Source organism: Bubalus bubalis, chromosome 1, assembly GCF_019923935.1.
Source record: "Bubalus bubalis isolate 160015118507 breed Murrah chromosome 1, NDDB_SH_1, whole genome shotgun sequence".
NCBI lineage: Eukaryota > Metazoa > Chordata > Mammalia > Artiodactyla > Bovidae > Bubalus > Bubalus bubalis.
The window spans coordinates 74,233,241-74,247,943 of NC_059157.1; the positions used below are offsets into that span (position 1 = coordinate 74,233,241).

Genomic DNA, 14,703 nt, shown 5'->3' on the forward strand with positions numbered 1-14,703 from the left:
AAGGATTAACTGAGGTGTGCATCCTGGGTAGGTAATGGCCAGCCTCTCAGGAATTGTCTTGATCAGAAAGAGATGACACTAAGACACTTCAAGAAAGATACAAGGAATGAAACCAAGGCCTGAAACCAGGCAAGGTGATCTACGTCTTGACTGGAGATACTCAGAAGCCAACCAGACAAAAATAACATAACAGTGTATATATGGTCCACATGCCTAAAACCAAACAGAGTAGGAGAGGCAGGATGGAGACAAAGAGTGCAAGTCTGGATATGGACCTCAGTGATACAGAGAAAAGCAGAAAGAAATGGCTGTTAAACTAGAACAGCATGTGATATATTTAATTGCTAAGTTTGTGACTTAAACTGTGACACTATTACACTTCACTTTTATGTTCTCTCTCCATTAACATATTCTGACTTGTCATTTTAACTTAAGAAAAGTATAAGGTTATTTCTAAAAATATAACACAGGTTATCATAAGAAGCTTGGGTCAAAAACAATGTGATTGCATGCTAATATTTTTGGAACCAAGTAGTTAACGCCTCACTATCATTTGCTTCAAAAAAAAATGATAATAGATTGATTTATGCCACATATTAATATCAGGAGTGCCACACAAATTTGCACAAAGTTCTCATTTATAAAACTGGAGTTCTTTGTACCGCTTTACATTAAAAACTTTTCTTAGGAGTCCTCCAAACTGTATTAAAAGAAAAATGTATAACAAAGTTTCAACCCAAGATGAATAGCACACCATTTCTGGCTAAATTTGTATCTGAGAATAGAATGAACTCCATTGGCCAGGGCGCATCACTATACTATAGCCACTGATGCTAAATTTCGCTATTTCTGTGTGACTACTGACCTTTATTGTACGCTTGCTGTGTACTTACCACTGTGGTATGTAGGCACTGAAGATGCAAACTGAACAGGGCAGAATTCCAGTCCTATGAGCGCTGATCAGAGAAAAGTTAAGCAGTTACAAAATATTAATACTACCATCTGTGACATGTTTAATGTGTTACAGTAGCAGAGACCAGGTAGGAGGATCTTCTTGCTGTGCAATGGGGCTGTGTCAGGGAAACTGTGAGGGACGGATTCACAGAGAGGTAACAACTGGACTGAACATGTCATGCTATTTTTTAAATAGCAGAAATAGAGACACCGACTTAGAGAATGGCTGTGTGGACACAGAGAGGGGGCTCATGGTGGGGGATGATTCGGGAGGTTGGGATGGATGTATGCGCACTGCCCGTAGGTAAAACAGATAGCTAGTGGGAACCGTCTGTATACTGCAGGGAGCTCAGCTCAGTGCTCTGTGGTGACCTGGATGGGTGGGATGGGATGGAGTGTGGAACAGAGGTTCAAGAGAGAGGGGATATATGTTTACATATAGCTGATTCAACTTGCTGTACAACAGAAAATAATACATTGTAAACAGCTACATCCCAATTAAAAATATCTTAAAATGATTTATTTTTAATATTAACAGACCCAAATGAATCTAGTGAAAAATAGTAGAATGGAGTATGTTGGGGCCACAAAAAATTTGGAGATTAAACTTTGAGGGTTTACCTCATGATGTTATGGACTGGATTCTATGACAAATAAGCCATTTAAGGATAATTTTTAAAATACATGCAACAGTTACTTATTTTGAGGAGACTGCAAAATACATTTGTAAAAATGAATATCAGTGGTTCTAATATTACCAGAATGACTACTTGTGGCTGGGAATAAAATATCTAGCAACAACCTCATGTGCCAATTCAAATATTTTTGTACTTCAAAATATTTAGATGGATAAAGATGAAGTAACTTGAAAAACTCCTTGGTGATTAAAAAATGGCTTAAGTGGTGGTGATGAAATAAGATTATAAATGCATATTTTGATCCAAGTTAGGTCAACTTCACTTTCTCAAGAATTTTAAAAATTGGAACAGATTCCAATGGGCTTTGGGTGCTGAGCCATGCAAAACATGGAAAGTTAGAACTGAAACAGGCATGCTTGCCCACCAGCCTCGTTGGGCGAGCAGAAAGGCCAATTGCAGAAGAGTGGAGAACAGAGGGAAATATATTTGAACCTGGTCTCTAAAGTCTCCTGCATTGGCAAGCAGGTTCTTTACCACAGCACCACCTGGGAAGCCTAATTAAAGGCCATGTGAACACAAATGGAGGAAGGAGGAAACAAGAGCAAGTTGTCATCTTGGTTTCTGGGTCGTCTGGATTGCTCTGCTTTGAGTGCTCTTCGTTTTAGTTCCATGCAAACCTGGCTGAATTTCTTATCCTAGGATTTCCTGAAACATGCCAATACTGTTTCAGGTTTTGCCTAGATAATTATGAGTGGATTTTGTTATCTCTAAGCCAATAATTAACATACTTGTGCCTTTCAAAAGAAATGAAAAGGTAGCCTAAGACCAAGAAGAAAAGACAACAAGCTATTTAAAGCATAATATACAACATCTCCATCACTTTTACCATTGACGCCACTGAATGAAAAGTAATAGAACATAAATAAATTCAGATATTTCCTTTGTATTCCTCTGGGGTACATAGTAGAACTAAAATTATATGTAATTTTAGCTGAATGAGATGACTTCATAACTTTATCCATAATATTCAGTTTACAGAAGAAATGTATTCATTTTGCCATTTCCATCTTTATTGTTTTGTTAAGTAGATTAAACTAAAATGCTCACGGTGATCCTGGAATTTCATTTAGGATTATGATTCTTTCCATCTGGAAAGAAGGTTAAAAGAAGAGTGGTTGATTAGCTATTTATTTCCAAATACCCGAATATATTGAGGGTCTAATTGAATTTTTTAATTATCCAGATGTTGGGCATATGTAAACTTTAAAAATAGAAAAAGGAACTGCCGCTTAATAAGTCATAGGTTAGGGCAGCATTAGGAATAAAAAAAACTTTAAAGAGATGAATGTGGCTTTAATGACATTAACTTTACATTTTCCTATTGAGTGACTACTCTCATCATCCTATTCTGTATTCAGTTACTTTGTAGAGACTCTCCTTACTACTGGCCCCCTCTAAAACTCTTTTCTTATTAACTCTTCAGAAATTCATTCACACAAAAAGGATTGATAGTTGCTCAGTGTAAGTCTTCCCAGGAGAACTGTCATTTTAAGCCTTTAATTAAGCAGAATAATCTTTTACTGCAGGATTTTTTTAAAATGAAGTCAAAAGAAATGGGAGTATTTGAGGAACAAGAAAGTTTGATGCCTCTTATCATACCAGGTAGGTAACCACTCCCCCTCTCTCCTTAACAAATTGGGTTTTGTTTAGCAAAAAGTATTAAGCAGAAGTAATTATCACACTAATTCTGTCTTATCGTTGTAACTGTTATCACTGCTATTCTCATTCATGAGTGATCTTTTTCTAACTTGAAAGTTTATATGTTCTTCCTAAAAGAGAAAAAGGAAAAAAAAAAAAAAAGGAAAATTAGCTCAGTGAAGGTTTTATATAGATGATATCGAGGAGACATGGCACCAATAACAATTTTTGTAAATATATATAAAATAAAACAATTATATAAACTATAACAAAAATAAAAGAGAAAACATTCAATCTGATTTCCTGCCTGTTGATCTCTTACAAAGTTCCACAAAAATTTGCAATACAAGTCCTTAAAGCAAATAATGCTGGTAGAGTTCCTAGTTGGTCAATAGGTCACCTAACGACCATATCATATTTGTATAACAATAGGGATGGACTCCAATTCATTATTAAGTCAAGCAAGGAGCCCACATTCCCTGAAACAAGACACCTCAAGTGGCAGATCATGTCATTGGCCAATACACCAAGTAGCTGCAACCACAACTGGGCCCCTGATCACGACAGGGAAAAAGTTGGTGCTTCATAATCATACAATGAAAAAAACCCCACCTCTTAAGTGCTAAGGTCTGTCTCTCTCCTAGGTCTGATATCTGTTTCATCCTACATGCTATGGATCACATTAAACTCCACACCGGCAACACCTATTATTCTATGATTATTTTAAATAAGTAATTTTCCAGTAGGACAGGTATGTGGGAGGTCTGGCTGTTTGCCTTTGCTTTTATAAAAATATAAAATACAATATAGAGATTTAATAGATGGATATCTATATTGATTCATCAAGTACTTGCTCTTCACTCATCTTCCAACAAATAATTTTAAGGGACTGCTGTGCCAGACCCTGTGTTACAAACAATACATACACAGACTTGGGACCTAAGATGAAGTACAGGAATGGGCTTTAGAATTAGGATGACTGGGCTAGAATGCCCATGCTGCTAGTGACCAGCTATGTGACTTGAGCAAGCTACACATACTCTCTAAGCCACATGATAGATACATTTGCAAGGTGGTCATGGGGATTAACGAAAACATAGGACTAGACCTAACATTGCTATAGTATTCCATCTTGGTTAATTTATTTATATCACTTTGCTTTAAAAAAATCTGATAAACAGGCAATGTAAATAGATTCTTAATTTCAAAAGCTTAAATGATAAGTCAACAGAGTATAAGAATATTAGTATGAAATTAAAAAGGAAAAGCTCTTTAGTAAAACACAGAGGGTGCCTTTTGTTGAAATAGTGTATTAGAGGGCATGGATGCTTTAAAACGAAGAGAATATTTGTAAATAGCTTCTTCCAGAATTCACACTGATAATCATTAGTTGTTAGGCCATTTGTCAGTGGGAAATATATCAGTTCTCAGTGATTTAAAGAAAAAAAAAAAGGCTTCTCAAAAAGTCTCCTCACATACAGTTTCATAGAACACATCTAAATAAGTCAGTAGTGTGGGTGGGTTGCTAAGGAATGCTGTAGCTTAAAGCACTTATGTTATAGCTTTGAAAACATGGGTCCATGTAGAAATGAAATTACAAAAATTAAATGGTCAAATCTATCCACAAGCCCATGTTTCAAAGATATTGTGTACTTGTCGTACATTGTACAAAATCTTCTATTTGTAAACTGTGATCCCCAGGGGACTTCTGCTGGAGAGATGCCCATGATAGAGGTGAGAAGATGTTCACCACAGGGACAGAAATAGTCTTCCCCATACCTTCCTGTGGTTGCAGTTTGAAGATCCTGAAATTTAACACACAAACCAAACACTTCCAGTCCAGCATTCTGAATACAGTATTGCTCCAGGAGTGTTAAGTAAGAAATGAACTGAGCTGACTTATTCTGAAGCAATTTACTGTCTAAAAGTATTCCCATTCCTATTTCTTCTTGAAGAATTTACTTTCCAAAAGGACTGTTGTTGTTCAGTCATTAAGTTGTGTCCAGCTCTTTGCGACCCCACAAACAGCAGCACACCAGACTTGCCTGTCCTTCACTATCTCCCTGAGTTTGCTCACGCTTATGTACATTGAGTCAGTGATGCCATCCAACCATCTCATCCTCTGTCATCCCCTTCTCGTCCTGCCCTCAATCTTTCCCAGCATGAGGGTCCTTTCTGATGATTTGGCTCTTCGCATCAGGTGGCCAAAGTATTGCAGCTTCAGCTTCAGCATGGACAAGCATAAAGGCAAATGTATTTTTTTTTTTTTAATAAATTGCCCTGGTCAGCTGTTTTTGTAAGTCAAACTTACTCTTGAACCAGGATATTTCTAGCATCCAATGGGTATACAGTCAGAAGTTCCAAAAAATTCAGGCTAATATTAAAAGTTCAGTATATATAGGTGCTCTGGGGAAAACTAATAATTTAAATAAAACTAATAATTTAAATAAATGGGACACATCATCCTCAACTAAGTCAACCTTCTACATCAACAGGATGTGGGACCTGCAGATACCAAGGAATGATTTGCACTATGTCATTTTACATAATGGACTTGAGCAGCTGTGGATTTTGGTATCAACTGTGGGGTCCTGGAACCAATACCCTGTGAATACTGAGGGATGACTGCACCAAGTTTAAAAGCATCAATCAATCCCCAGCAACTGATGCTTTAAATGTATGATTCTTTCTCATCTCCTCTTGAATTCTATTTTACAGATGAAGAAACTGATACACAATGACTCTTAATTACCCCAGGAAGCAGTGCCAGGAGGCCAGCGTTCTAGTAGAGCTATACTTTCGATTCAATCTTAGGTGGAAATCAAAGGACAACTGATGAGATACATAAAATAATCTAATCACAAAATCTAATCACAGAGAAGAAAAGATTACCCAAACATTAGTCCATTACTAAGACAGAATACAGAAAAATAATCTAATAAGTAGTTTCTAAATCTGCTAGTGGAAAACAAAATAGAAATGAAGTAGTTGAAGTTCCCTATGTAGGTACATACATAGGCTGAATGTGTAAAGGGATTATTATTGTATTCATATACAAGTTTTACCCTGGGACATTGTCATCTTTGCTGCTTCCTCACTTAAATGAAGATAGTTAAATTATTTAATTTCCCCTAAATTGAAATGAAGTTCATACAAGGAATACATTTTTGAAATTAAAATCTACGATAAAGAAGAAATTTTATAGAGCTTCCATATATTTGCCATCATTTTAGATTACAAAACTGAATTGGCTGAAGACTTGGAAAAAATACACTCCAGGGAGCCATTCAGTATTGGTGAAAGAAACACACTCTGTTTTAATGTTTTTTTGTTGTCAATTTCATCACTTGTTTCTAAAATGCTATGATCAAGCTCTTGGAAATCCAGGCTCCTTGATTTCTTTCATGGATTCTATGGGACTACAGAATAATTTAAAGTTTTCATCTGAGTTAAGGATCTTTACTTCTGTAGTTCATCAACCTCATCTGTCACGTACATGTCACTGAAATGAGAAAAACCTTAGAAGGCAGGAAAAAATTAAAAACAAATTAATGTGGGAAGATGATATAAATCAAGTGGTGAAGCCAAGAGTGAATTATCAAAAGATCTTTCATCAGGAGTGAATACATTTTCCTTTCTCAAGAGGAACCCATTATGTGTTTTTGTTTGCACTATTATACATCAAGGGGCATATTAAAGAAATAGATTTATTAGGATTTAGAATGTGTTTTACTCTGATAGGAAAGAATAGCAGTCCTTCAAATTTAATTTGAAAAGGCTTAAACCATGAAAGTCTACCTAGGCCTGGTAAGTAATGAATGCTATGAAAAACAAATACTATTTTTAACTTAAAACACATAACAAATCCTCTCCCATGAGAAAAAAAATACCAAAACAATACCAAGTTAGAATAAGCATTATTTATTCTATCTAAAATCCTCAGAATTTATTCAGTCAACTATGACAGTTTGAGGTTTTTATGGCAAATCATGTTCTGTTTACTGAGAAGGAAAAGAAACAATTAAATCAAGGGCTGCTCGTGTTTTCTAAGCTTGTTTTTCTTCTGAGTTAAATTGATTGGCTTTACCAATCGGTTTTGAAAGACATCTATATAAAACAAGAGATTTCAATAAGGAGTTTGAGATTGCCAAGCAATTTGAGAGAACATCAAAGGTAGGCAGAAATTCAGAGATAAAGAAAAATTAGCTTTTCTATGGTTAACCTACCTGTAACTTGCCCAATCATCACACTTGTTAATTAAAGAAACATAAGTAGCCATATTGGAATCTGTGTATGTGTGTATGTAAGAGAGAGACAGACCCAGAGAGATTAGTAGTGAGAAGAAATATCAAAGCACTGAATGTGGCCTAAGAACAGATTGGAGGGAGTGACTATTGCAGTTGGAGAGGTGAACTATTATTGCAACACAGAGAATGCTCTGGACAAGAGATCTGCTAGTGTCTCAACAGTTAAGCAGGAAAAGGCTTTTCTTTTCTAGGGAGAAGTCAACAAGGCTAGAGAGAACCAGGTGTGGGAAAGTAGGATGAAGGATGACCTGATGAGACAACAGATCAAAGACTGGTTTACCGTGAAGCCCCCTACTCTTGACAGGGGCTCTTTAGGAGAGTTAGGATTCTGGCTTAGGATGAAGGAGGTCAAAATTCAGGGACCTGGGGAAAGGAGAGAAAATTAAGTTTGAGTGTTCTGATTGATTAGCAGGAATAGGCAGTTCAGCAAATCACTTATGAGGCAAAGAATGGAAATTTGGAGAGTCTATGTCTGACTTGTCATAGGTAAATAAGGACACATCTGTGAGTTGCATCTAAATCATATGGGATAGGGTGGCTTCTGCAGTATGCTGTTTGCTGGAATGCAAGAGTAGGGGGATTTCTTTAACCTTTGTTATTTCTTAGGATCAAATGTGTGTAAAGTGCATTCGTGCTCAGTCATGTCCAACTCTGTGACCCCAGGAACTGTAGCTCCTCTGTCCGTGGGATTATCCAGGCTACAATACTGGAGTAGTTTGCCATTTCCTACTCCAGGGGAATTTTCTCGACCCAGGGATAGAACCTGTGTCTCTTGTGTCTCCTGGATTGTCAGGTAGATTCTTTACCACTGTGCCATCTAAAGGGCCAGGGCAAAAGTCAACAGTCTTACTGTTTTAATGTGACTCCCAGCTCTGAGCCTTTCTTCTTCCTTTTGACCAAAAAAAAATGTTCTCCCTTATCCTCTCCTGCTACAAAGATCCTGGAAGAACCAGTTTGCTGTCTCACATGCTAGGGCAGGAGAGGGGAAGGAAGAATGATGTTGGAAAATCTTAAAAGAAGCTCTTGGACAATAACATGTGAGCTGAGGATGGCTCCTAAAATGATCACGGTCCCTTCAACAAGATAAAAAAACACCTAGAAGGGACATGGTATTTCATCAAATCCCTTCAGTGACCTGGGAGAGTCTTGACTGGAGTGTGCAGTTTGTTACCAGAGCTCTGAGCACGGGAAGTACTGTGTGTAGTCTCTGGGCAGATGCAGCCTGCAGAACTGCAGCATACAAGGAGTTAAGAGAGTTTAAAGCTTTCAATAAGTCATCAGGCACATATTGGTGACTGGGTCTGGCTTGAACAAGAACAAAAAGGTCACCTCTGACAGAAGATCTCATCAGGGTGAAAGTATAGACCAGTGACTTTATTATGCCCCAGAGGCTCAGAGTCAGGAGGTGTGTGAAATAAAGCAGGTGGAGATTTTTTTCCATCCTGGGAAATAGATGCTGCATAAACCTGAATAAAGTTCATAAACCTTTGAATTCCTGAGTCTTATTTTCTTAATCAAGAACACTACTTACCACTTTGATGACTTTTAAGTTTATCTCAAGAATTCATAGGCTGATAAGAGCTTGAGAAAAAAGTATTGTTTTTATACATATACAGCATGCATTGTTTTATACATTCTACCACTATTAAAAGCAATGAAATGCACCATAAATTATGTCATTAATTCCATAAGGCTGAAAGGAAATTAGTTCTGCTCATAAGTAACAAAATGCTGATAGTTCTCGTTCGATTTCACCATTTTGGAGCATTTAGAACTTTTCTCACTATTGTGATAAATTAAAAGTGGGAATGTAGTCTGTGTTTTCTCTAATTTTGGTAATAATGCCATTTCTGACAAACTTTGTCATCAAAGTAATATGATTTGCTTCTTAATTACATTTCTGGGTGAAGGTAAAATAACAAAGAACCACACCAATGAATTCATCTCCTTTTAATATATCTTACAGTGAGCTTTAGTTAATGTTGAAGACATGGAAAGAGGTGCAGGAAACCAGATTAGATTCTCCCTTTCTTTGACCTGTCCTAATTTACAGAATGTTATTATTCTGCATTCCATATATTAAATATAATTACATTTTAGTGTCATCTCTATTTCTCACAATGTTGAAGTGTTCATTGTAGCTTACCAAAAAGCCTTAAATATGGGTGTATGAGAAGCCAAAATGAACAAAATGATTCCAATCCTGTTTTCTGTATCTCATTATCAAGGCTTTATTTAACCACTCTCCTAGAAGAGGGGCAGCTGCACTTAAATTATACCATCGCCTAATGGAGACCACCTAGAGAGGCTCCAAAAGTCGTTTGCACAATAATTTTTAGAGGCTTTTCATCACCCTTTATTCAGCAACATCCACAATACCTATCTTAGCATTTGGTGGATGATTCTGAATCTGAAGCACCGTTTTCTCTCCTAATCATCACACTCCATGGTTCACGTAAGCTCTGTCAGCCTCGTTTCTGTGGTCTCTGAAAGCAATCCCCTCTTTGTACTACTTTCAGCATAGATTCAAGCCACGAGTAACAGTGGCTAGAAAAAGCCCTTCTTCTTCCTCACCCACAACAAGGAAGAACCAGCTGAGGCCAATATTGTAGAGCAGGCTGACCTCAGCTGACACTCCAAAAATGTTTACTTAGCACTGCCCTAAATGTGAGTAGAAATAAAGGTAAATAAATACGGGGCCCAAGCTTTGCAGAATCTGGCAGTGTATTAATGCACCCGGGAAGATTCTGAGAAGTTTATTCACACTAAACTGTTATTAGCTGACAAGTGTTAGTTCCATCAGGTGCTATTGCATCAGGTTCCTTAGCAACCCAGTTCCTCCTTCCCTGGTTGGGTGGTAACAGCAGGAGAGGCTGGTGACTTGGTATTGTTGTGTGGGAACAGCTTCTCAGGGAATCTGTCAGAGAATTATAAAGTTGCTCAACAGAGGCTCCAGAGAACAGGCTGTCATCCTATTTCATCCTGGACCTTTTACAGAATGGGCTCCCTGAAATGTCCCTGAACAGATTCTCTGCCAAGCAAGAGGGCAAGTGTGCGGAGCTGACCTTGGAGCCAGAAGTCTCAAGAGACTCATTTTCTCATTAAGGATTTTATTCCCTTTAAAAGCACCATAATGTAGCTTGAAAAACTACTTTCCTTTAAGAGCTTGTCTCACAGCCTGATGTACTTTGCGGGGTAATGGCCACAGAATTTAGGTTCAACTGGCAGTAATCCTAAAGGGCACCATATCAAGTGTTCAGAACATCAGGAATTTTAGGCTAGGAATAAAGTGGCCTCCTGAGTGAATTTCACATTTCACTGAGTGGATAGAGGAGATGTATACTGAAAAAAAAGGTTTTGGAAAGGAAAAAGTCTAGACAGACTTTTAATAGAAGATAACTGTATTTCTATCTATGGATAGATAGAAATATATATAAAAATACATAGATATAAGATAAAACAATAGATAAGATATAATGTATATAGAATTAAATATCTATATATAAAATATATAGATATATTTTTATTATCTATATATCCTATAATACCATCTGTATGTATATATAAGTGTACATATGTAATTTCTTGTATTCAATCTGTGGTTATTTAACAGTAAAAAAATGAAAACCAAGGGCCAACCTACTTACAGAAAAATTTATAGACTATTCCTTTAGTTTGGTCTATAATCATAAAATAGTAACCTTTTTAAAAAATGAAAACTAGAGTCCAGACTACTTATAGAAAGTTAGCTGAAAAAAATTCTGATGATCACTTATTCAGGTCACTGAATATGCTTAGGTTTAAAATCTATGAGGACTGTCCTGCAGGTTAAGACCTTGGCCAGTTAGCTTGGAACAAGGCTTCTTTCATCTGTGAACAGACAGATTCAATGAACTGTTGTTAGCAGTGAATGATGCCATGTGTTCCTTTACCCTAGTCCCAAGGTGTCATTTATATAAGTAAGGAGGAAAACAGGAGCATGTGGTTTTCTATAGTTTGTGTATTTTGTAATTTGCCATGAAATTTTTCACATACTTGCCACCATGTAATATCCAGTAGAAGACAGAAGATGCCCACCTCTCAGTGGCTCAAATAGAAGACAAAGTGTTACAACTGGCTGTTGACATAGCCTGTCATCTCAAATATAAGAGTGAGATGGACCATCTCACGAGCAGAGACCAGATGTGCTGGAAGAACTTGAGGAAGGATGAACCACTCTGTCTTGAAGAGGGTAGAATGGGATTGCACTTCCCTTATGGCTCAGATGGTAAAGAATCTGCCTGCAATGCAGAAGGTCCAAATTCTATCCCTGGGTAGGGAAGATCATCTGAAGAAGGGAGTGGCAACCCACTCCAGTATTCTTGCCTGGAGAAGCCCACAGACACAGGAGCCTGGCAGGCTACGGTCTATGGGGTCGCAAAGAGTTGGACAGGATGGAGCAACTAACACTTTCACTTTCTTTCAGGATGGGATTAGCAGCCATTTCCAGTTCTGCCTGGAGCCATTACCACCTCAGGATTAGAATCTAATGTACAACATGGTGACTATAGTTGGTGACACTGTATTGTATAATTAAAATTTGCTAAGAAAGTAGAACTTAAACGTTTTCATAAAAAAAGTAAATATGTGAGGTGATGAATATGCTAATTTGGTGGGAATATGCTAATTTCATACCTCTGTATACATATATCAAATCATCACATTGTATACTTTGTATATGTATTACAATTTTGTCAATTACACAACAAAAATTTAAAAAAAATAAACCAATGAGGTCCATTATCTGATTATTAAATTTATCTGGAGAGAAAATTTTTTCAATTTTGTTAGAAAAAAATCTTTTGGCACCTCTCTCCTCAAGTTCCAAAGCGTTCACTCAAATCTTTAAAAAAAAAAAAAAAAATTAATTAATTAAACAGTCTGATGAAAAGGAAAGGGATCTGACCTCAATCAAGTAGCTCATTATGACATATGACAATAACGTGTCAGAATAAATAGCGTGTGGTAGACACTCAATAAATGTTTTGACTGAGTAATAATACTAGTAATTGTAAAAAGTAGACAATGTCTGAGGAGCTTACTATGTAGGAAGTGAAATTGTTAGTCACTCAGTCATGTCTGACTCTTTGTGACCCCATGGACTGTAGCCTGCCAGGCTTCTCTGTCCATGGGGATTCTTCAGGCAAGAATACTGGAGTGAGTAGCCATTTCCTTCTCCAGGGGATCTTCCTGATCAGGGATTGAACTCGTGTCTCCTGCATTGCAGGCAGATTCTTCACTATCTGAACCACTAGGGAAGTTCCTGTTATGTACTAAACCCTAACTAAACACTATATTCAGGCAATTCCAGCTGAAACACATTTTTCACAACTCATTTGACAGCAATACCTGACCTAACTTAAAGTCATTTGATGGCAAAACTTCACCTGAACAGCTATGTGACTATTTCTAGTCTTTTTAAATTCAATTTAGTGTAAGTATCTGTGTACTGTCCTGTAGAATAATTAATATGTCTGACTCTACTGCTCAAACTCTTTCATGGGTATTGTGTGATACATAGACTCTATTTAACTTTTCTTTAAAAAATAAAAATGGGGGGCGTGGTGAGGAGAGAGATGAGGCTGAGCTAGATCTTGACAGTACTGTCCATCTGCCTGAGCGCCCTGGTCATGGCCACAGGGGCCGAGGGCAAACGGAAGCTGCAGATTGGAGTCAGGAAATGGGTAGACCACTGTCCCATCAAATCGCAGAAAGGGGACGTCCTGCAGCTGCACTACACGGGGAAGCTAGAAGATGGAACAGAGTTTGACAGCAGCCTGCCCCAGAACCAGCCCTTTGTCTTCTCCTTGGGCACAGGCCAGGTCACCGAGGGCTGGGACCAGGGGCTGCTAGAGATGTGTGAGGGGGAAAAGCAGAAGCTGGTGATTCCATCAGAGCTGGGGTATGGAGAGCGGGGAGCTCCCCCAAAGATTCCAGGTGGTGCAACCTTGGTGTTCGAGGTGGAGCTGCTCAAAATCAAGCAACATTCAGAACAGTAGCCAAACTGGAGAGGGGCGGTGGAGAGGCCCCCATCAGGGACCAGACTGTCTAAAGAAAGAAAAAAACCCTTAAACTTCCCCTCCCCCCAAAAAAGAAAAAAAAGAAAAGAAAAATCTCTTAATTCTAGGGTACTTCCTGTCTTGTAGATTTTAGACAAGGGTTGTGGACACTAAGTCCTTCCAGTAACATTTGACTGAGTGTTACTATTTCATCTGTTTTATGATTGGGAAACCAAAGCACAGAGAGATTAAGTAGCTTTTCTAAGGTCACACAGCTGATGATGACTGGAGTTAGGACCTGAATTTAGGCGGTTTGTCATCAAGACCTATGATATCTACCCACTGTTTTGTGCTACTTCTTATATGGATAATGACACATAATAGAGAATCAAGTTTCATGGTAGGATAATGGAATGCCTATGCATAACCTATAAGAAACTATTTTATAAACAAGCAGAAATGCTTTGTGTCTCATTTTGGACAACTAGTCTAATGCATTGACCAAGAGCTACAGGTACAAGAAAGCAATATTGCATAGAAGAGGAACAGGACAAGGTCACTTTATCAGCAGCAGGTCCTGGGAAACCCAGGACATCAAAGAAGAAGCAAGCATCAGAGGAAGATCTTAGGAATCTTTGTGTTAGATGTCTGGAAGAACCCCAAGGCAGCACCGGAAAACAGGGACCAAAGAAATCAGGAGAACTACACACCCACAGAGATCCAAGAGGTGATTGAAGATCTCGGCTTCCCTTTTTCATTGACCTGGATGTCCCACTGGGATTACAAGGGTCACAACCAGTTTGCTACTAGAAGCCCTTCCTCTTATTTCCCTCTGCCAAGTGAACAATCTCTGAAGGCCAGTGTAGTGGTTTTACCAGGGGAAAAAGGGAAAGAAACAGCTTGCATGATTCTGATTATTCTTCTCAATAGAGTCTCTTGGGAAAATGATCTTCTAGTTGTTTTTTCATATTTAGAAATATACTTAAAAAAATTTTTTAAAAGGAGTAGAGAGATAGAAATTGATGTTTTCAACAACAAAGGGGAGGGAAAGGGGCCCTTTGTAAAATA

General features: G+C 37.8%; 1 pseudogene; it reads left to right on the top strand.

Moving 5' to 3' along the window:
* Positions 1 to 13,209: 13,209 nt before the first annotated feature.
* Positions 13,210 to 13,703, top strand: LOC102394206 (annotated as a pseudogene).
* Positions 13,704 to 14,703: the final 1,000 nt, after the last annotated feature.